Source organism: Uranotaenia lowii, chromosome 1 (assembly GCF_029784155.1).
Source record: "Uranotaenia lowii strain MFRU-FL chromosome 1, ASM2978415v1, whole genome shotgun sequence".
Classification (NCBI taxonomy): Eukaryota; Metazoa; Arthropoda; class Insecta; order Diptera; family Culicidae; genus Uranotaenia; species Uranotaenia lowii.
Genome location: NC_073691.1, coordinates 48,902,908 through 48,927,019, shown reverse-complemented (window position 1 = coordinate 48,927,019; position 24,112 = coordinate 48,902,908). Strand labels below are relative to the sequence as shown.

Below are 24,112 nucleotides of genomic sequence, written 5' to 3'. Positions count from 1 at the left end.
CGATACGGTCCTTCATCGATTTTGGCCTGCATCAATCCGTTGTAATCCGTTTTGTCCATGATGACCACCGAATTTCCCTTGTCCGCCTTGACGTAGAACACCTCCTTTCTCCTAAGTTCTTTCGCTATCTGGATTTCCTCGACGTTGGATTTCCCATTGATGCCCTTTCTCAAGACATCTGCCACTTCTGCTTTGATTCAGTTGAATCATTCAACCAAGTAGGCTCATACCACAACAGAGTGAATATGGCATCCAAGCCCCATTATTAAAAAATTACTTGGTCTTAAAAGGTGTTAAATGAGTGTTAACAAGATAGTCAGAAATTTTTTTCGCCTCCGGCGGAAATTTGTCTTAACTCATCCTGGACTTGAAATATTTCATTTTACGAAATTACAAATATATATGCCGTTCACGAATTTAAAATATTTTTTTATTATAGATTTCGATTTGCAATTCAATCAACATTTCTTATTGAAACTCTAAACTTGACATTAGAAACACTACCTCGTCCTTAGAATGGGTGTACTGCTTGATAACACGCCATACGGTATTTCTGGGCATTTTAAGCTGTTTAGCTAGCTTCGATGCCGACAACAATGGATTTTCAAGAAAACTGTGCACAATTTGATCTCTCCGTTCGGCTTCCATGGCGGTTGTTTACAAAATGCTATCGTTTGGTGTTATGACATAAATACATGGTGAAAGGTAATGAATTTCCCGACACGTGGGTGAAAAAAGTTTCAATCCGTCCACTAGGAGCGCCACAATGAGCAAAAGAATTTGTTCCAATATTAAATGAAGCAGACTTTACCATGCCATGTTTGGTACCATTTGCTCAATCGGCTCTCAAGTTTTGCATACTCGAGTCTTATTTTTGGGAGGCCTCCTGTGAGGGGTAGGGGTCTCAAAGCATAATAAAAACCTTTCTCGGTCTGCAATCTCGGCAATACCACCATTTCCCAATTTTCACGTAAATCGATTCAGTAGCTTCCGAGTCTATTATAGAGAACAGACAGACAGACAGAATTCCATGTTTATTTAGTATAGTATTTCCAGAGAAAATGTTGAATATTTTGTAGCTTCAAATTCGCACGGAAATTTTCACCGGTTTTTGCTAAAATTTCAGTAAAATATTTCAGTCGCTCATTCTCCTTAGAAAAAATTGCTAAATTGGTTGCTGGTCAAATTTAAGCTAAATTTTACTAAAATCCGACCTCATAGATTTTGTGAGTAGTTTTGAGGTTGATTTTTGTCTTGACCACATGACCGGAATGGGAATCGATTAAATACCATTTCGAAATTGCATTTTTCTCAAGCTTAGCTACGTTTCAAGAAGCTTCTGTGTGTTATGCTTAGGAGCTGAATTCCAATAATAATGCTTATGAGTTTTAAATTTTGTTACACCAAATATAACTTGGCCATAAAGTTTTGGTGTCAACGTTTTCTATTTAACACTCTCAGGAATAATCAAAACAACTGATAAAATTGTGCTTAAGTTGATATTTCATAATAATTGTAAAATATCTGCAATAAATCCTCAAATTTGGAGCACAAACTGTCATAAAACACTACAAATCAAATAGCATCTCTATTTAACGTGAACTTGTAACACATTCGTTATCAGCTATTAGCGTCTAATATATCACATCACATGACATTGCTCATAAAATATATCAACCCAGAATACTACTCAAGGCCCGACGATTAAGCTTTGCGTGAGCAATTCCGAGCAGAGATAACTGAATGACTGAATGATTGTTGGTATCTAATTTGTCAACACAAGCCAAGCCACCAATCCATCCATCCACCTTCCTCTTTTACTGTCGGTCAATTCTGGATCCAATTAGACCTTCATAAATTGTGTTCATCACAGAAACACCGCGGCCAAATGATCAGACAGCCTACCCACTAAAAAGAGATCACGCGGCTAAATTTAGAACACTAACTTTAGATCTTCGAGGGTTATTTTCTTCTTCTGTGTTTTTTTTTCGCTCTCTCTCTAGGGTATGTGAAAACTAACATTGTTGCCCCCTCGAGATCGGAAAAATTCTAGGTCAAAGGCTATTGCCCTTCAACGTTTAACTCTCGGAACACCTGAGGGGATGTTGTTTTTCATTTTGGGTTTCTTGTCACTGCTAAGAGAAAGATTTGACTAATTTCCCGACACCGTTCACTGGTGGCGAATGATCTATGGTGCCAATTTTCCACGAGCACGTATGAAGTGAAAATTCCGGCCGGTGTGTAACGTTTTTTCCCAAATAAAATAAATTGCGCGCTGCTTTCCTAACCAAAATTTTTTTTGGCTAACACTTTTTTTTCTACTGCCAATCTCTGAAGAAGGCACTGCATGTGGTCACACACTTTTTTCCCACCGGAACGCAAATGCATTCACACTTTTCTTCTCGCTTTTCACGGCTTTACGTAATCACTGTCAACAGAAATTTTCCATATTTTCACGGCTCCAGATAGCGAAAACGAGCACCCCGGAGAACGACTGTTCTTAAAAACACTAATAGAAAATATTTACTAATAAGGCACCTTCGAACCCCTGTTTGGGTTTCGGAAAAACTGGCGATGATAAAATATGTGATCAAAAATTGAGAGCCGGCTCTGTCGAGGAGGAGGATCGCAAAAATAAATCCCGAAAATTCCGCGCGCACTCGAAAGATTCCGTTTTCCGCTGCTATCTCAGCCGAGAGATGGCAAAGGCACTGCTGCGATTCCGTTTGGTTGTTCGAGGTTTGGCTGCTCGCTTGTTTGTTGTCTTTATTTTCACTAGTCTTTCGCGTCGTTGTCGTCGTCGTTGTTGTTATTGTCGTTAGCAGCTGGTTGCTGCTGTTGTTGTTTTGTCGTCTAATGGTATTGTAGGTGGTAGTGTGTAGGAAACAAATTTTCCTTCCCCTGGCCCCATCAATTTTTCCGAGCACTGACAACTGCATTCAAACGGTTGTAAATGTGCCTACTTCAAGGTGGGGAGACGAGAAAGGGGATAATTTCTTTGTTTGGGACCGAATGCAGCCGGATAAACTGAGCCAAAGTTTCGAAAAGGTCGAAAGCAAACGAATCTATTTCATCGGATTGAGAAATTGATTGGAGAAAGCTTTCCAAACGGATAGATGAAAAGTTCCCCCCTCATGTAAAATGACAATTATCAGTTAGACCCTGTTATCTGAAGATAAACAGAGGGTATGATGTATGATTATTTTTGATTGTAAATCACGCAAACCTCCAACCTAACCACAGCTCAACGATGAATGGTAACAATCGGATGACAGAATCGTGGGGGTGTTCAAGATGAAATAGTTTGAAAAGATTTAACTGAATTATTAATAATTTTGGAATCGGAACTTCAACAAAACATTTCTATGCGTTGAGTAAGGAAAAATAATTTCGAATTTAGAATAAATTAAATTAGGCCGGAACACATTTCAAATTCTTCTTTTGTCTCCCTCCTTCTTTGATATTCCCGAGAAACCCCAAATGGGAAGTAAATTAAGTTTAAAAAGTGTATACCCAGTGCAAAATGGGGAAAAAAAGTGTACAAACCGCGAAGAAATTCAATATCTTTCATGCTATATGACTCAAATCTATGAAAATATACTTTCCTTTTGTGAAAATTTTCGGAGAATCGATTAGACATAGTTTCAAACGCCGCACAAGCTTACAAACGGAGATATAGTGCCTTTTTAACCCCTAATTCCCCTATATTTTGTAAACATTGCATAAAAACACTGATTAGAACCAGAGAATTTTGAACGAAAACAGACCTATGGTGTGTAATTTTTTCTGAGGAATCGAATGAAGGCTGTTTTGGCTACCGCACGCTTCAGAAAATGGAGTAATGGCTGTATTTACCCTCAATTCCCCAATATATTTCAATTATTCCAGAAAAAAGCTTAGTCGAACTTGAAAAATTTGAACTAAATGGGTTGTATGGAGTGTGATTTTTTCCGAGAAATCGAATGAATGCTGTTCGAGCCCCCGCACGCTTTGGAAAATGGAGTTATGGCTGTTTTACCCTCAATTCCCCTACATTTTTCAAATTGTTAAGAAAATGCATGTTCGGCCTTGAAAATTTTCAATCTTTTGGGTCGTATCTTATGTAATTTTTCCGAGGAATCCAATAAAGGCTGTTTGAGCCACCGCACGCTTCGGAAAATGGAGTTATGGCTGTTTTTACCCTCAATTCCCCTATATTTTTCAATGATTTAAGAAAAAAGCATGTTCGGACTTGAAAATTTTGAACCAAATGGAATGGATCCTATGTGATTTTTTCCGAGGAATTCAACGAAGCCTATTTGAGCCACCGCACGGGTTAGGAACAGGAGTAATGGCTGTTTTACCCTCAATTGCCCAACATTTTTCAAATAGCTCAGAAAAAGCATGTTGGGACCAGATAATTTTGAACCAAAAGTAAAGTATTTTGTGGAGTTTTTTCCGAGGAATCGAATGGCTGTTTGAGGCTCCTACATTTTTCAATGATTTCAGAAAAATGTAGGGGAATTGAGGGTAAAAACAGCCATAACTCACTATTACAAAGCGTGCGGTGGCACAAATAGGCTCCATTTGATTCCTTGGAAAAAATGCATTAGATAAGTCTCGTTTGGTTCAATATTTTCAAGTCCGATCATGGTTTTTCTGAACTTTTTGAAAAATGAAAGAGATTTGAGGGTAAAACAGCCATAACTCCTGTTTCCGATGTGTGCGGTGTGTCAAATAGGCTTCGTTGCATTCCTCGAAAAAAATCACACATGATAAGTTCCATTTGTTTCAAAATTTTCAAGTCCGAACATGCTTTTTCTGAGCTATTTCAAAAATATAGGGAAATTGAGGGTGAAACAGCCATAACTTCTGTTTCCAATCCGTGCGGTGGCTCAAATAGGCTTCGTTGGATTCCTTGGAAAAAATTACATAAGATACAACCCGTTTGGCTCAAAATTTTCAAGTCCGAACATGCTTTTTTCTTAAATTACTGAAAACTGTAGGGGAATTTAGGGTAAAAACAGCCATAACTCCATTTTTCACAGCTTGCAGTGGCTCAAACATATTTCATTGGATTCCTCGGAAAAAATCACTGAAGATACGACCCAAAAGATTCAAAATTTTCAAGTCCGAACATGCGTTTTCTTAACAATTTGAAAAATGTAGGGGAATTGAAGGTAAAACAGCCATAACTCCATTTTCCGAAGCGTGCGTCGGCTCAAACAGCCTTCATTTGCTTCCTCGGAAAAAACTCCACAAAATACTTTACTTTTGGTTCAAAATTATCTGGTCCCAACATGCTTTTTTCTGAGCTAATTGAAAAAATGTTGGGCAATTGAGGGTAAAACAGCCATAACTCCTGTTCCTAATCCGTGCGGTGGCTCAAATAGGCTCCGTTGGATTCCTCGGAAAAAATCACATAGGATCCATTCCATTTGGTTCAAAATTTTCAAGTCCGAACATGCTTTTTTCTTAAATCATTGAAAAATGTAGGGGAATTGAGGGTAAAAACAGCCATGACTCCATTTTCCGAAGCGTGCGGTGGCTCAAACAGCCTTTATTGGATTCCTCGGAAAAAATTACATAAGATACGACCCAAAAGATTGAAAATTTTCTAGGCCGAACATGCATTTTCTTAACAATTTGAAAAATGTAGGAGAATTGAGGGTAAAACAGCCATAACTCCATTTTCCAAAGCGAGCGGGGGCTCAAACAGCATTCATTCGATTTCTCGGAAAAAATCACACTCCATACAACCCATTTGATTCAACATTTTCAAGTTAGACTAAGCTTTTTTTCTGAAATCATTGAAAATATAGGGGAATGGAGGGTAAAAATAGCCATAACTCCATTTTCTGAAGCGTGCGGTGGCCAAAACAGCCTTCATTCGATTTCTCAGAAAAAATTACACACCATAGGTCTGTTTTCGTTCAAAATTCTCTGGTTCTAATCAGTGTTTTTATGGAATGTTTACAAAATATAGGGGAATTAGGGGTTAAAAAGACACTATATCTCCGTTTGTAAGCTTGTGCGGCGTTTGAAACTACGTCCAATCGATTCTCCGGAAATTTCACAAAAGGAAAGTATATTTTCATAGATTTGGGTCATGTAGCACGAAAGATATTGAATTTCTTCGCGGTTTGTACACTTTTTTCCCCTTTGTGCAGTGTATTTTGCTACATCTGAACACCCAAAATTAATGACATTTTTGAAATTTTTCAAACTTTCGAATTTTTAGATGATTTTTTCCCTCAAAAAAATCTCGGCTCCAAATAACCTCCCTCACCAAATTTGATTTCCTTTGCGTATTTAGCTTTCAAATTAAGCCAAAAATATTATATGGAAGCTTCCCCACTTCTCCTTTTGCATATGTGAAATATTTCACACTGGTGCAAATCACTAATCTACCTGTACTAAATTAATAGTGTCCAGGGATGAAGAGATAGACATTTGGAGACTACGGCAACATTGTTCAGTTTTACAAGGAGTTAATTTTTGTATGAAATTTATCGCCGAAAGGTCCACCGATAACGAGATGAAAATGCCAATTTTTTTTATTATTGAAGTTAGGGCTTTGATGTCTTCAAAAAAGTTATTTATCGAATCAAAATACGTAAATTTGTAGAATTCGTCAAAGTTCTATTACATCACCTTCAGAAGTTAAAGTTAAAGTCGTAAAAATACCATAGAAAAGAGTTTTAAATCTTTAACGTTGTAGATTGGATAAAATAGTTCGTTGTCTTCGAAACAAAGTTGAAAAAGGCCAAGACCTACAATTTTTTCATAGATTATGATGATTTCAGAAGTTTCTGAAGCTCTGTAGGAAGCATTTAGTGTATTTATTAGGTCGTTTTCAAAGGCTCGTGCATCGGAAAGCGCACATTATCGCAACACCACCCTTTGTGAGATTATTGACGGTGATAAATTAAACCTTTTCCATCTCAAATAAGCGTGAAAATCGGCGGAGCTAGCAGAGTTTTGATTGATTAAAAATACTCTTTTCGCATTAAAATAACCTATTTTGCTCTATGAAAAAAATTTAAAAACATTTTATTTGCTGCAATATTTTTTTTGACATTTTGAAAAATAAAAAAATCAAAGAGTATGCTTTTGAGGTATGAAAAAAATTATTGTAAGGAAGTTCCTGTCTTCCGTCTAATTTCTCCACTGGATTATTCATGGAAACATTTCTCGTACCAAAACATCCTCCCCTACTAAATGTGAATCCATTTGCTTGATAATTTCTCGGGACATTCAACAAAAATCGTATGACCAAATTTTTGCATTGGATGGAGTAGAACATCAAACTTTTCTCGTATTCAAAAGGTAGAAATACATAATAATTAAGGGGATTTTTATTTATTATTTGACGGGTTTGCACCGGGAGTCTTCGGATTTTTTCCAAAATAGAAAATTTTGTTCGTTTCAGCACTATTAAACAAAATGCATTTTTGCAGATTTCTAAAACTTTTATTTTTTGAGTTAGATAATGTTCAGTTTTTTTTTTGAAAAAAAAAAATACCTTTGGAATTGGAATATGTTCAAATTTTTTTGGTGGTGCAGAAGGTACTTTTGGACGTTGTTTTTAACAAATTTACTATACTTTATACCCAGAATCAATATTTTTTTTTGTTATTTTATTTGAATAGCTGGTAAAATTTTAATGCGTTTTGATGTGCTATTTTATATTCTACGTTAGAAATTGACAAAGTTATGGGCATTTGAAAAGAGGGTAATTTTTTCTAAAAAACTTGAACGTTATCTTACTCAAAAAATACAAGTTTTAGAAATCTGCAAAAACACATGTTTTTATGGTGCTGAAACGAACAAAATTTTAAATTTTGGAGAAAATCCGAAGACTCCCGGCGCAAATTGTCAGATAATAAAAAATATCCTGTAAACTCATTGAAACATGAATTTTTGATCAAAATAATTTTCATCTGGTATTTGCAGCTTTTTCCAAAAACATTTATCATTTTATTGTGGCATTTGTAATTTTTCGAGATTTACAAACTTCTTTTCCTCCGAATTTTACCAAAGATTTACATTCAAGATCTGCATCCACAGTTCATGGGGTTTGACTTTCGTACTTAAATTTTAAATGAATTTTAAAATGGCGACCCAGACATGGGTCTTGCTTGACTCAAACATTCAGTCAGCGAAACTTTTTTTTGTAGAGAAATGAATCCAACTTAGATGAAATTTCAGGGACTAGATAAGAGAAAATCGATGTTGAAAAACATGCGAAAAAAATTCGCCTTGTCGCCCGGTAGGACTTGAACCCACATCTTGCGCCTCTCCTGTATTAACATTCTACTACAGGAGACCAACCTGGCGTATGAATATTATACTGGTTGAGTGTCGATGTCTATCGGAATGAAGGGAATAGTTCTCCCATGTGATCTTAATCATTTTTCTTGGTCCATTTCTATTCCCATCATTTCATCTTACGGTAGTTGGAATCAAGTTTGGACATTTTTAAGCACGGCAAGATTTGCATTGCCTTCTCATATCCTGCACGGGTTGTCAGTTATGATGAGAAATGATGCGTTTGCCGTATTTGGATATCCAGCCAATTTCGGTGTTTGGCACTACCTTATTTCTATTTTTAAATTGCGACCCAGAGATTTTCTCTTATCTAGTGCCTGAAATTTCATCTAAGTTGGATTCATTTCTCTACAAAAATTTTTTTAAAAGAATTTTATAGCAAAAAGCTGTCTCTTTTCATTAAAATTATGCTGGCTTGGTTTTTATAGGCCAGATGCATTTTCTTGATTTTCCTTCTGAAGCATCGTTAGTCTCGATTTACATCAAATGAGCCTCACTTTGAAGCTTGTGGACAGCCAGAGTACGATATTATTCTTGAAAATTTTGCATCTTAGATATGTCTGTGGGGAGTTTGTTTAGTAAGATGTTTTCTAACATTTGTTCCAAAACTTTGAAAAAAATATGTATGTTTATAGAAAAATCTTTGTGATAATGCTGCCTTCAATGCCAAATTTGATGCCATTTGCCCAATTATTTCTCGAGATATGCAAAATTGTATGAAAGCCCCCTCCTCCATGGAAACATTTCTAGTATCCAAATACCCTACCAAGTCAAACAAAGTTCCCTTAGCATGTTCAGTTGTGTAGTTATGCGAAAAAATGTATTTAAATCCCCCTTGCTTTTTCCTATCCCCGCACTGGAAAGAAAGAGTGGTCTCAAACTAACATGAATCATTTCTCGTGTCGAAATACTTTTCCATGCCAAACCTCGTTCTATTTGCTCGAATAATTCTCAAGTTATGCAAAAAATTATGATAGCTCCCTTTCTATATCCCCATTTAATGAGGGGGGATACCAAACCATTATAAAACAATCCTCGTATCCAAATACCCTCCCAAGTTAAATTAGGTACCCTTAGCTTGATTTGTTCTCTTATTATGCACAACATCTATTAAAACCATCTCTCTAACCTACTTTTTACCGTACTGGAAAGATCTCAGAGGTCTCAAACTATAGTAGAAACAACCTTCGTATCCATATACCCTCCCATGCAAATTGTGCTCCCCCTCTCAGCCTATCAGCTCATTTAAAAGAGGGAGGAGTACCAAACCTTCATAGAAACATTCCTTGTACTCAAATACACTTTCATGGCAAATTTGGTTCCCTTTGCTTGATCAGTTATCGAGTTACGCGCACATGTTTCTTTTGATTTGAAGCCCCCCTCTCGCCATCCAAAGGGCCGGAAGTGGTCTCAAACCATAATGGGAATCTTGCCCGGCCTAAAAAGTTCTCACATGTCAAGTATTGCGCAAATCGGTTCATTTGTTTCTGAGTCTAAAGAGAACAGACAAACAGAAATTATTATTTTTATATAGATTTAGATTTTAACAATTCCGAAAGCAAACAAATCGCGAAAAAGTGAATTTTTCTTAACTTCAACTATTCGTGGTTTTTTTTATTATAAAATAACTTGTTTTTTTCGATTCTTTTCAAGCAAGATTGTATGCAGTTTTATTGCATACAAGGGTTGGTCAAATTATTCCAATTTATTGGGTTTATAAATAATTACTTTTTATTGTTCATTGATAGCGAGATAAAAATATTAACTTTTTTGCTAAGCATTTGAGGGGTTTGATTTTATCTACAAAGTTGTTAATCTCACGAAATGCACAACTTTGCTCAAGAAGTCAAAGTTCTACTATTTCTTATGATAAAACTTAAAAAAAAATAACATTCACAAAACTTTTTATTCAATCTGGAACATTGTAGGTAACCCGAAACAATTTGAGATGTTCGTTACGAAGATGAAAAAGCCAGGGTGGACAATAAAGTTGTACATTATGATATGTTTTAAAGTGTTGAAGAGACGATGTCTAAACAAATGTTCATCAAAATGCGCACATTTTCGCCAAACCAGCCAATGCGTATTTTATTTTTGATATTTAGAGGAATCATTTCCACAAATCAAATTGTTATAAAACCTTTAGTTTTAGACAACGTTTGGTGTCTTGACCAAGGTTTCATGAATTACATATTATTCTCTACAACATTGTAGAACAAAGTGTAAAATTTTGTTGAAGACGGGTTTGGTGACTAATTTTTACTTATGATTTTTTGCCCGACTATACACGAATAAAAAAATAAAAAAAATATGATTATTCATTTTTATGTACCTACTTTTACGTTAACAGTTTACGTTTTGAATATCGAAACATTAAAAAATTGGTCCTTAACCTAAAAGGTGAGTTAAATTTTTATAAAACCTTAAGTAACAAAATATGAAATTAGCTTTCATCCATGGTTAAAATCTTTGAATTATAGTTTGATCTAACTTATTTGATTTGAGATAAAAATCAGTTTTTTTAAAGAGAGCCTTCAATTTTCTAAAAAAAAAACTTATTCTATGCTCAAATCAATCAAACTCAATCTCCAAAATCTTTTGCAAATTCAAATATTTTAACCTTCGATGAAAATAAATAAAATTTTCAAAAAAAAAAATAAGAGATGAAAATTTTTCGAATCCAATTTATTTATTTAAGTTTTAAATTCGGCTTTCAAAGAACTGTTAATGTTGAACAATACACCGAGAAAATATAGAATTTTGTGCAAATTTCATAGGTGAAAATCTGGTACATGTTTCTCTAACAGCCAATATTTTTCACAAAGAATAAATTCCATGATGATAATCCTGTGGGTGATTTTTTTTTCGTTAAAGTTGGTGAGTTTTTTGCATAAAACAAATCTCAGAAAATTAACTCAAATTCTTATTTATACTTGTGATATTGAGCTGGATTGTGTAAACAAACTAATTTCGATTAAAAATTTGAAATCTGGAAATTGAATTGACGAGACAATTTTTAAGTTCATGATGTCTTGAATTCTTCAACAATTTTATGTTGATTGTAAAACTCATTTACAAGCTAAATCTTTTTCTGTATTTTGAATCTGCATTTTGAGTCTGAATTCTGAACCTGAATTCAAATATTGAATTTTGAATCTGTTTTCGAATTCCTATACGATTTCTGAAATGTACAAATAAATACGGTTTCCAATTCTTTATTCCAGATCAGAATCTTATGAGCCAAGTTTTAGAGCCCTCATTTATGCATCTTTAATTTAAATTCTGTAGTTCTGGTTTAATCTTAATTCGTTATTTAAATTATTTATTTTAAATCTGTATTGTTTTTTTTGTTAAGTTTTATTTATGACACAATTTGCGGAAAAATTGTCGTCTAACACGTATTGAGTATATTTTACGCTTTGCGTTTAAGACGACATTTTGCGGCCAAAATACAATCTTTGAAGATCAACAATATTTTTGTTTTGAGTTTAATCGCGTTGCAGGGTGAAATATTCATCTAAATTAGGGCTTAAAAAATATCCATAAAAAGTAATCAATCGACGAAGAAAAAAGTTACTTATTTAAATTGAAAACCAGTATTTTTTTGCTTCTCTTGAACAAACTACCTTAAATCCCCTTTTAAGTTGGAGACTCAATTGTTTGTTTAAAGAGACTAAAGCAACCCCTCCCCTTAGTCAGATCTTACTTAAATTTGGCGTGTGACCTTCTGGTAAGTTTATGATGAGTTTAATCTTGGAGCGAGTGAAATTTATCATTTTTAATGCCATCCTATACTATGATTAATACACTGGGTTCGTTAAATTATTCAAAAATGCAAATATTACTGTTTTAGTAAAATAACCATTACTTCTTCAGTTTTGATAAACAACCACTTGAAATCTTTGTTTTAAATTGACATCCACGGTACATTGAAAATCAGGGTTTTCAAATTTATCGTTGAGACTAAAATTGTCGATAGAACAAAATTTTCTTTGAAAATGCATTTTTTTAATTATTTTTATTAATAATACTGCTGATCTTACGCAAAATTGAAGTACAGATGATAGATAGCAAATTTACTCACCTTCAAAACAATAATAAAGAGTTATCAAATTAGTGCTGTCCGCAGATGCAGTCCGAGTTATTTGAACATAAACAAGAACTTTTTTTATTACTTTTTCCAAATTGAATATTTGAAAGAAATCTCAAAAAATGCTCTACTGAGATTTTTTTTTAACTTCATTTCCGTATTCAGCACCCGATTTGACATTAAAAGTGATCTTCAGTTTACTTAGTTCAAAAATGCTGTAAACAAGTGTAATTAGACTACTTCAATGCAATGCAAGGTGGCTTTCCTTTTAATGGCGATCGTTAAAAACTGGTTGAACTATAGTTTTAACGAGATTAAACGACAGTAAAAGAGTTTGATCGAGAGATGGGATTTTCATCAATCAATCAATCAATCAGTTTCAATAAAATAAAATTGAAAAAATGAGACCATTTGTACGTTTTATTTAGTGACGGTTCTGTATTCAAAGTTTTTAAAGCTGACCATCCCTAGCTCGGCAAAGCTGAAGATTTCACAATGACTGGGACTTTTCAATTATCAACCAGGTGATATCACTGTGGCAAATGTAGGTATGTGTCGGAATGTTATTTCAAAGTCAACCAAATAACCCATCATCATTCATCATAAAAAAAGTTCGTTGTATTAGTGACCCCAATCGTAGATATTGGAAATAGTGAAAAAATGAAACTGAAGAAAAAATATCACACAATATTGATAAAACTTTCTTCGTCCCCTTTTCCCCTTTTCTCGCTCGACCCAGACACTGACACTGATGCAAGGGAATTTCCCTACTAAGTAAGGCACTTTAAGCTCCAGATGACAGTCGTTTGATTGCTTTGAACCAAATTTTTTTCGTTACCCTAATCGTCTCTTTTGTGCATTCTGACCTAGTTTTCGCGACAATCCGGGTTTTGTTTATATTTTTCTACTACTAACTACTATCGCACTAATTCCAAGTCTCGCCAGCCACCCACTGTTTTTCTTTGTTACGGAAAAAAGACGAAGAAGAGCGCGAAAATCATAGCCAGACAAGGGGGATTATTTTTATGAATGAACCATCCGACCTTAACCTTGATACAGACGGAAAATATTCCGGTGTTAGGAGCCCTCTTAAACTTTTATCACTATGTTTTTTTCTCGAAGGTTTTACTCAATGAAAAACTTGACCGATACTATCAAACAACCGGGCTCAACTGATTTTGTTGATCCAGTTTTCGAAGATTCGTGAACCCCTTTTGGTTTTCAACAAACTGCATGGAGGGCAAAATTGTTTGTCATCACAAAATTATCGCTTCGTGACTTGATACTTCTGAGGGAAGCTTCATATCTTCAAATGATTTTTTTTTTATGTCAACTTGTGGTTCGATTTTTTTAATGGAGGATTCGAGTGTATATGGTGGATGAGTCAATTGTTGTCAAAAAATTAAAAAAAAAACTGGAAGAAATTATTGTGAAGAAAACATAAGAATAATGTAAAGAAATAAATGAGTTACAAGAAAATTGTAATCGACAAATCTTGAAAGAATGTCAGCAAATATGAGATATCACAAAACTAAAACATAAAAAGTGGAAGTTTTAAGAAAGTTAAAACCACAAAATTACTTGAGCAGCACCAAAACTTTACAACATTAGTAATCATGCACGATATGAAAAAGGGTTCTTAAATTGTTCTTTCATTATTTGACTTCATAAGATTAAATGGGATTATATCAAGATAGATTGTTTTGAGTAAACATGTAACACCAAAGTCCCAACAACTTTACAACAATCTGTCCGTTTGAATATTTCATTTTTGGTTCGGTACCTGTGCGAATTTCGACGCTATTCTTTGTTTTCGCGGATGCAAATCATCGACCAGGCAGGAGGAAAACAGAACCAGCTTGTTTGCCAGTCTTCCTTGTTTGCGCTAATGACCTATTTTCTGCACTTTTTTTCTGTTCATGTGGTGTCTAGCCAGCACGTTTTATGACGACTCTCGATATAGGAGACAATAGAGTGGTTCATTGTGATTTGTTTGTTCAAATTAAAATTCCTGACTATGAATTCTTTTATACTTTATTAAGGGGGGGGTAGGGTCTAACGGGTATAAAAAAACACCATTTTCACGATTTTTTTCTAGAGCTATCGTTTAAACAAATGTATTCAAATTTTTTGCATTATACAAAGCATTGCAAAAAGAACATTTAGTAATTTTTTCGTAGAAAAATATTGAAAAATGAGCCGGTGACGGAGCATTTTCGAGGATGCCTTTTAGAAAACAGGATTTGCGGTGGACACTGTATCTCAGCACAGAATCATCTGAATTCAAAAAATCAGAGCAAAATATTTTTAATAGATGTTTTTCTGGACCCCAACGTTTTTATTTAACTTAAAAATATTTTTATGAAATTTTTGTGACTGTTTGAAGTAAAAACTACGATTTTTCACTTAAAAATCCGCCATTTTTCACCTATAAAATCTCCCCAAAGTAAAAAAATCAAAAAAGAAAAACGTTGGGGTCTGGTATTTTATATGTAGAAACTATGTTCCAAATTTGAAAAGAATCGGATAAGTAGTTTTCAAATGACGATGTCCACGGACTTTAAAAATGTGCTTTCGAGAAAAACGCGTTTGAAGTTTCTGCTCTTGCTTTCTTGCAGTATTAGATAGGAGGAGATAAAGGCCTATAACTTCTACAGTTTTGCTTCAATTGACTTGAAAATTTGACACAACATTCTTGAAATGTTTTACAATAAGAAAATAAAAAAATAAAAAAATCGATTTTTTGAAAGTGTTAGACCCTACCCCCCCCCTTAACAAAAGTAACGAAAAAACTGATTTTATTTATTGACTATCTGACCCGGTGTGCTATTGACTATCTGACCTTCCAAAAATTAAAAAAAAATTTGAAATGATATAAATTTTGTTCGATTTTTTCAAAGTTTAATATTAATTTTTAACATGATTCAGAACCAACCTCTTTAGAGCTGCAACTCCAGTTTCGGATTATAGTTCAAAGATGTATGACTATACACATTGATGGAAAGTTATAGAGAAACATGAGTTATCAGAGAAATAAAGAACATAGCCAGTAAATATCATGAATTTCTCGAAAAAGAATATCGGCTCACCGACAGGACTTGAACCCGCAATTTTCGCTTCAGTGCAACGACGCATTAGTCAATTACAACACGGTGAATGCGACAAATAGGCTCCAGCATGGTACATTTTGAGCTTTATATGTCGACTGCTTCATCTTCTATCGATACACTCCATGTATATCCAAGTATAATTCAATTTTTGATACGATTTTTTTTTTCTTTTTTCGATACTCGACCTAAATTTTAATTTTTTAAATCTGAAATTTCGAATTTTTATAAACTTTTTTGTACCGTAATCCGGAGTAAGATTGATCACTTTTTTCAATATTTTTCGATTATTTCTCCTGGAATGCGGCATGTTTCATATTTTTAAAACCAGTACTGGACTCCTATGAACGTAAAACACGGTTGCAGAAATTTATTAAACTATTTTAAATTTGATTTAAAAATCGAGTTTGTCTTTGTTCAGAATTTGATGCTTTGGGGTGACATTGATCAGTCTCTGGTTTGGCGGATTTAACGAGTTTTCTTGATCATAAAAGATACAAAACACTTTCATCATTTTCAAATGCTAGTTTATCAATTTTACTTTACTTTTCAACGTTTTGAGGCGTTGTCTTGATGGCAACGCAAGTGTCTTTTTTTCGGGTCCGCGAAAAGTTTTCTGATTTCATCGTTTTTGATAGAATTTTTATTGTTTAAATAATCGAAAACACGTTCCTTAGTTTGAGAGACGGGATGTCTACTGGAAGACTTATCACCGGAAGTGTTTTGAACGAATTTGGTGGTTGATTGTAAGAGCAGCAAGTGGTTTGGACCGTTTTTTTTTTCTGCGCAATTTAAATGACCTACCGGCGACCGAAGAGAGATTCTCTTCTAGCCATTTAAGGAGTACGGGAACATCAAAACAACACCGATCTAAGCTAAGTATTTGTATAAAAAACCTTCTAATTCAAAAAATTAATTGATATTGAAATTTCCAAGCTTCAGATATATACAGATACTTATGATTTTGATATGATTTTATTTGGTTGATCTGGATTAAATTGCTTTGTTCAACCTTAAAGTTTTAATGAATCATTAATGGTTTTCAATGGTGCAATTGTTTACAATGAAAAACTAGTGAAGCATGCATAAATTCAATTTTGCTTTCGTAGAGTTCTCATAATTTATACAGTCAAACAAATTAATTTTCTAAATATCGCCTGATTGTGTTTATCATTAACAAATCGTTCAAAATGGTATTACTGCTTTTTTTTCTTTAAAAAGACTCAAGCAATTTTTTTTCTTTGTTTTGGAGCCATGTTTGGAGCCCGTGTTAAAGATCATCAAAGAGCACAAAAATAAATGTATTGTCAAGTTTTTTAGAGTGAGCAGATATTAGAATGCTACACAAATGAGCGAAACTATGGTAGGGTATCGAAAATAGATTAGCTTTCAGCTCAGTAATATGGATTGAAGAAATTTTGTATTACTGTTCCAAAGAACATTAGTAATTTATCTTTCAAAGCTCAACATTTTTCTTCATAAATCTTTGAAAATCAGCATGACAGTTTTTGATACGACATGGTTATGCGAACGTGATGTATGAATAGGCATATTTGAATAAAAAGATGCATGCTTGACATGTTGATGCATGTTTATTTTCAACCGCTCTGTTTTAAATTTTGAAAGAAAAGTAACAGGTTGGTTTTCTGTTGTTAGAGGTTACTTAAAATGAAGAGCCCACTCATTGACAAGATAGAAATTCTAGTATAGGATACGAGCTTATTATTGAGGGATTTAAGTTAGGTTTTTTTTCAAATTCACTTTTAAGTTACTTGAATTGTAACAGTTAGTTATTTTGTCTTTAGGAAAATAGGAGAATAGCAGAATATAATGCTAAGAATCAGATCACACTAGTCAAAAGTGTCTCCAGATTTCATCCTTTCACCCACTCCCCAGAACAAAATTATTTGCTAGGATGCAGAGGTGACCTCGGTCCTAAGGCACGAATTATTTCTTTCATCCCTTTCTCCTCTTTTCAAACTATCTATTGACTACTAGGACGTGGCCGGCGCCGTTATTGATGATTAAAGAGAGAGCATCAGTTTTGGGCATTGTGAATGTGTTGTCAGTCCTAGACACCATTCATTTGACCTTTGAACAAAATTGGTGGCCTCGGTCAATCACGGAGTAGCAACCATTGGCGATGTAGAATTCGTTCTACTGAGCCACGCCTGCGACCATGGGATTCGAAATGCATTTGATTCAATATCATTGTTGTACCAATAAAGAGTTGAAAAGCATACTAAGGAAATTCAACGGAATTGTTCAATATTAACTTATAACTAAAAATTTATAATAAAGCATTTCGGGCTCAATGTTTAAAGGTGGATGTGAGTAGTCAATCAAGCTAAGCTAAGCTAAGCTTTACTTTGCTTTTCAACGTTTTCTTTTAAAAACATTTATAATCGAAAAAAGAACAAGGTTGCTCCATACATTTAGGGGCAAAAATTATAACAATTGCTAAATAGTTTTAGCTTAAAAATACAAATGCAATATTACCTTCACACATTCGACCAGGTCCTCCCATTATTTCCATTTTAGTTTTTTCTTCAAAATTAACCATTCGATAGGGTTCCTATCCAATTGTCTAATACGGGCTTACTCTTAGAAAATGTCCTTATTTTTTGAATATCAAAAATTTATCATTAAATGACTATACAAATAACACTATAACTATACCTATAGAAAAAAAACGTTGTTCTTTCACATTCAACGACCCGTCCGCTTCTAAATGCTTTTTGGAATCATCAAAAGAGCAGTTTGTTTGCAAGCCTTGGAAAAATAGATATTTTAAGATTTTGAAATTACATTTTTACTACCAGGAAATAATTTCGAATACAAACCTAATTTTGCCTATTTGATACTCAATTAATAGGCTTTCAAGCGTAGAAAACAGTTTTCAAATATTCAAACTATAGACTAAATTATTGATGATAATGTGGACAAATTTTTTTTTGGTCAAAGTTAACCTGGTGATCAAAGTTACTCCGTTTTACGGTAATGCCAAAATTCATGTTTTATTTATGTGAAATTCTACTTTCTCCATGGGAAGGGGTCTCAAATCGTCACAGAATTGAGCGCAAATACACTTCTTATCATTCTCTCTGGTCTTGTGATATCTAGGGTAACGGACTTATTTTGGACCAGCGGACCTATTTTTGGCCACCTTGTCTAGCTCTGTTATGAACTAATTATGGAAAAAATCAGTGCATTACATTAAGTGCCCGGGCTTCTACTTCATTTGTTAAAAAGTTTCATGATTAGTCGCTTTATTCGCTCTCTTATAAAGCGACTAATCATGAAATTTGTTAACAAAAGTTGTCCAATATAGGTCCTCTGATCCAAAATAAGTCCGTTATATTTTTCGAAACAAATTATTATTTCCTCCTTTCTCACTAAATGAAAGTTGAAAAAACTTCAAATTAGGCTGGAACAAATATCAATTTCTTCTTTTGTCACCCCCCCCTTCGAAATTTCCAAAAACCCGAAGGGGGGAAAAAATAAAGTTTGAAGTATTTTATGTTAATTTCGACAAAAAATTCAAATATCCGCAAGATTACAAGACCAAAATACAAATTTTGGAAGATGGGAGTTTTTCCACCTTTTCTAATCTTGATTTTATTGAATTATTCGATAAAAAAGTACTTGATTTATAGGTTTTGTGCAATGATGGAGTATGCTCTTTTGTTGCATATAAGCTTTCGTGTGATTTATTCCAATTTATTTATTTTTCGCATTATTTTTTATTGTCCCCCCCCTTGCGATGTTCCAACTTCGAGTGACAAAAGAAGGATTTAAAATTTGTTCCGGCCTTATATAGAAAATTTTAGCATCTAAACATCATCCCAAACAAAATTACATGGGACGTTTTCGCGTAATAACCCGATTCCAGATCCGACCAAAAAGAAATGTATAACTTGAGGAACCTATTAAAGTGCTATCTATGCAGGGAAAAAGGTCACATTTGGAGGCAGACTTCTTTATATATTTAGCCCTTCATCGTGTCAATCGGTATGAAACACTGATTGATTTGCAGCTTCCACAGATCTCCAGCTTCCTTACGTACTAGCAGTGTTCGGCATCGTTAACGGCGCCGCTAATTAGATCGCTAACTGATTCAAAGTTAGCGATCGCTAATTAAATACGCTAAATGTGCCGATTAAGTTAACGCTTTAAGCTTAAAGCGCTGATCGCTTACTGTTGACCAACATAAAGGCCGGAACAAATATAAAATTCTTCTATTGTCACGTCCTTCCGCCACTCGATTTTTTCAACTGCCCTAAGGGGAATAAATAAAATTTCAAGTAATTAATTTAAAATAAGATAAGATAAAATAAGATATAATTGTATGAGCAAAAAAACTGTCAAAGATGGGAATTTTAACAAGAGTTTGTGTTCTACATATTTAAAAAAAAGCCGAATTTTCGAACACATACAAAAGCATAGAACAGAATGTGGAAGACGGGAGCTATATCTTTTTTTTTTAAATTTAAATTTTGGTTAAAAATTTACTCGATTTATCGGTTTTGTGCAAAGTGGATAGTATGCAATTCCGTTTCAAACAATCTTTTGAGCAATTTATTCCATTTTTTCGACGTGTTTCGATCACCGTTTAATTAAACTTTAGGATTTCGTTGATATTGCTCGGTGAAATAAATGACTATGTACTTTGTTTTTTTTACGTTTCGATTTACTGTTATTTTTCAATCATCTTCAGATCAATCTATTTCTGTACCACCATGCGGATGGATACGGGGATAGTAATTAGTGTACGAACAGTATTGTAATTGGTTTTAACTTTTTAATTCGCTAGATCAATCAAAACAAAATTGAACCGCCAATGAAAAGTTAGCGGACTAACTAGCGAATAGCGGATAAGCGCTTTTGTGACGAACACTGCGTACTAGACATCAAATTTTTCAATTTTTCTACTTTTTTTCTCTCCAGAAAATACAGGCAAGACTTTTTGATGAAATCTTTTTATCTTTTTGAAAAAATCTTTTTGGCTGGAAACCTGCCAGGTGCCTGCTAAAGAGTTCATTTGGCTGTCCATTAGGATTTTTTTTCCAAAATATCTCCCCATTAACGGTTCAAATATTTTGCGCACGGTTTGACCACCGTATGTTGTTGAGTTTACCGGTGGGCACCATTTCTACCTTGTAGGAATGAAGTCAGCCCTGTTTTTTAGTCAGCTAAACAAACCAGTTATAATTTTTTTTCAATTAATACTGCTTCTATTGACATATTTGGATGGCTCAAGATAATATCTCTAACATTCCTTAACTTCATGAAAGCAATCAGCTTCACTTCAGTCACAATATAAGCTCACAGTTAGTTCCACTAGGACGCCCTTAACGATTCATTATATGAAAATCGGTCGAGTATTTCATTTCCAGCTGTTTTTGGGTCTTCCAATGGGACTTTCCTGGATTTTTCTCGATCTTGCACAAAAAACTTTGTCAATGAGCTTCTGTATTGTGCGCTATCTCAAAAACCACTTGACAGGTTGTAACCATTTCGAACGCGATAACATTACATTACTAGGTAGCTTCACTGCACTTTGCTGCAGGCTAAAATTGATCCTAGGCCTAGTGCAAGATCTCATGCCAAATTTGGGCCAGATCGGATAACGGGAAGGGGTCGCTCAACGAGCCTAAAGTTTGTATGGGATTTTGAGACATTTTGTTCGGGAGAAACATGAAAAACCACTTTTTCATAAATAACGGAATATTTTACCTCTAGGTTTATCTTTGAATGGATTCCTAATTGAAGATGCAGCCATCTTGAAAGCGACAGCAAAGTTAAAAAATTCAACCTCTACGGGCCCGGACGGTATACCAGCAACTTTTTTAAAGCGTTTTATGCCACTTTTGCTTACTCCCATCAAATATATTTTTTAATCATCGCTGGACAACGCAATTTTTTCCTCACTGTGGAAGGAAGCTCATATGTTTCCTGTCCACAAAAAAGAGGACAAGCGAGATGTTAGCAACTACCATGGGATATCAGCTCTATGCGCGATATCCAAACTCTTTGAACTGGTTGTCATGGATCCTGTTTTCTCGTTCTGCTAGCCTCACATTTCCAACGACCAGCATGGATTCATGCCTAAACGATCCACAACTACCAACTTACTGAGCTTCACATCTTTCGTTTAAGACTGCTTTGCCAGGAAGACCCAAACTGACGCCATTTACACTGATCTCTCTGCAGCGTTCGACAAGGTGAACTATGATATTGCTATTGCAAAGCTCGGACGCTTTGGATTCTGTGGATCTCTACTGGATTGGTTTCGGAGTTATTTAACGGGACGGAAATTATCCGTTTGAACTGGTGAATCCTTTTCCAGGCAATTCCCTGCCCCCTCAGGTGTGACCCAAGGAAGCCATTTAGGACCGATAATTTTCGTAATCTACTTCAATGATGCACTCTCGCTTCTTGACGGCGCAAAACTCGCTTATGCTGATGACCAGAAACTTTTTCACGCCATAAACAACCAAGACGACATCGACTTTTTACAGCAGCAATTTTCCGCATTTGCTCACTGGTGCGACATTAACTGCCTGCCGTTGAACCGCAGCAAATGCTCGGTTATATCATTTTCCCGTAAGCGGCACACTCTTCATGCTGAGTACATCCTTGGAAGCGACACCATCGCCCGAGTCGCACACATCAACGATCTAGGAGTTATCCTCGATCAACGGCTGGAGTACAAGACTCACACGAACTATTTTGTTGACAAAGCTTGGATTCCTGTTTCGCATAGCCAAAGACTTCAAAGACGTGTACTGCCTTAAAAGTTCTTATTGCTGCATAGTTCGTTCCATCCTCGAGTACGCATCAGCTGTCTGGTGCCCCTTCTATCAGAACGGAGCTGAACGAATCGAGGCTCTCCAGTGGCGCTTCTTGCAGTATGCCCTACGTCACTTGAATTGGTACGATCCGTTCCGTCTGCCAAGTTACGAAAATCGTTGCCGCCTCATAGACTTGGATACGCTTCAAGTTCGTAGAAACGCTACTCGAGTGATGTTGTGGCTGACCTACTGACATCGAGAATAGACTCTCCCGCGCTGCTGGAGGCTGTCCCTCTTAGTGTATGATCTCGAGGATTAAGAAACCAGCATTTGCAGCTTTAAGTTCCCATTCGTCTGAACAACTATGGGGCCAACAGCGCTTTTGTCGGAATCTTAAAAACTTTTAATCGTTTTTCTGATCATTTTGACTTTGACGTTTCGAGAAATGTGTTCCGAAGGAAAATATTAGACGTGTCCAGAACTGTGTCGAGTGGATTTTAATTTTAGAAAGTTATTTAGAATTAAGTTATCATTTGGATCAACATGTGATCCGTTGATTTTTTATACAAATAAACAAATAAACTTTAGTCCTCTACGGCCGAATTCTTTTGAAAACGGGTTTTCTTAAAACTTAAATTATGACACATATTCATTCGAAGACCACATTCCGGTTAGAGTTGAGGTAAAAAGTTGAGAAATTGAGCAAACTTTTTTAAGGGTGGTATTAATCACGGTTTATGTTACGACGAAATGTTCGAACGCCCCGACTCATTATCAATGATGAATACCAACCTTAAAAAAGTTAGCCCATTTTCGACGCCTAATAACTTTTTTATCTTAATTCGAATCAAATTGCAATCTTTGGATGAAACATTTGTCATAATTTAGGCTTTAAGAAAACTCAAAAGAAATCGGCTGAGGGAAACCAAAGTTATTCATCAAACACTGGTTTTTCATGTTTATCCCGAACAAAATGTCTCAAAATACCATACAAACTTCAGGCTCGTTGAGCGACGCCTTCTCGTGATCCGATCTGGCCCAAATCTGGCATGAAATCTTGCACTAGGCCTAGGATCAATTTTAGCTTGCAGCGCATAACATTTTACAGGTTTTGAATTTCCCATACAAATTTGGGGCAGTCTAATGTCCATGTCCTAAGAAAGATTTGAGGACGGCTCTATAATTAAAGTTTCAAGATTTGTAGATTGTTGTAAAAAAAATTATTAAAGACCTTGGGGTAGTTCAGAATCATCCTGAAATATCAGTTAGACACGGCGAAGAATCTTTGTACGGTACGAAAATGTTCATTTGTACAATGCACGATATGCAGTGCGACGTATTTTTGACGCTTTAGGAAGTAAGGATGCTAGGAAAAGCTGATATTTTGCTACATTTTTCAAATAGTTCAACTATTCATACCAACAGTTAAAAATTGATTTGGGATTCAACGAGATTTTAGTCAAAATAATTGGTAATTTAATAGTGATTGAGGTCGTTGGTGTTAACTAAAATATTTCGAAATTTATTGTGTTAGAAACCTCATAATGCAACTCAGACATAATTGCTATTCACCATTCACAGTGACTTGTGAATGTTCAGAAAGTATGTCACATTTTTATTCATCATATTTTTATAAAGTATTGCAGCGTTAATGTAATTACACCACTAGAATCGGTGTAAAATTGGCTTTCTGGTGATTATGAATTTATTGCGGAAATCTCGATGTAATGCGTCCACAGCAAAGTTGAATTTAAGTCTTAGAATATCTAAGAAATTGCAATTTGACAAAAAATTAAAAAAAAAAACAGCTA

At 34.9% G+C, this 24,112-nt stretch overlaps 1 protein-coding gene across 8 annotated transcripts in view; it reads right to left on the bottom strand.

Moving 5' to 3' along the window:
* The window catches only part of LOC129739406 (AMP deaminase 2), an 87,333-nt gene that overhangs the window by 53,948 nt on the left and 9,273 nt on the right, over positions 1-24,112 (bottom strand). For 3 of the 8 annotated variants that reach the window (XM_055730846.1, XM_055730844.1, XM_055730848.1), the window contains exon 1: positions 2,539-2,725. The exons of 1 other annotated variant lie outside the window; for it this stretch is intronic. The gene's annotated coding sequence lies outside the window, so the exon portion shown is untranslated. Of the gene's footprint in view, positions 1-2,361; positions 2,727-24,112 lie in introns of those variants that run through there. 4 more of the 8 variants (XM_055730847.1, XM_055730845.1, XM_055730851.1 and 1 more) reach the window with 3 other exon arrangements.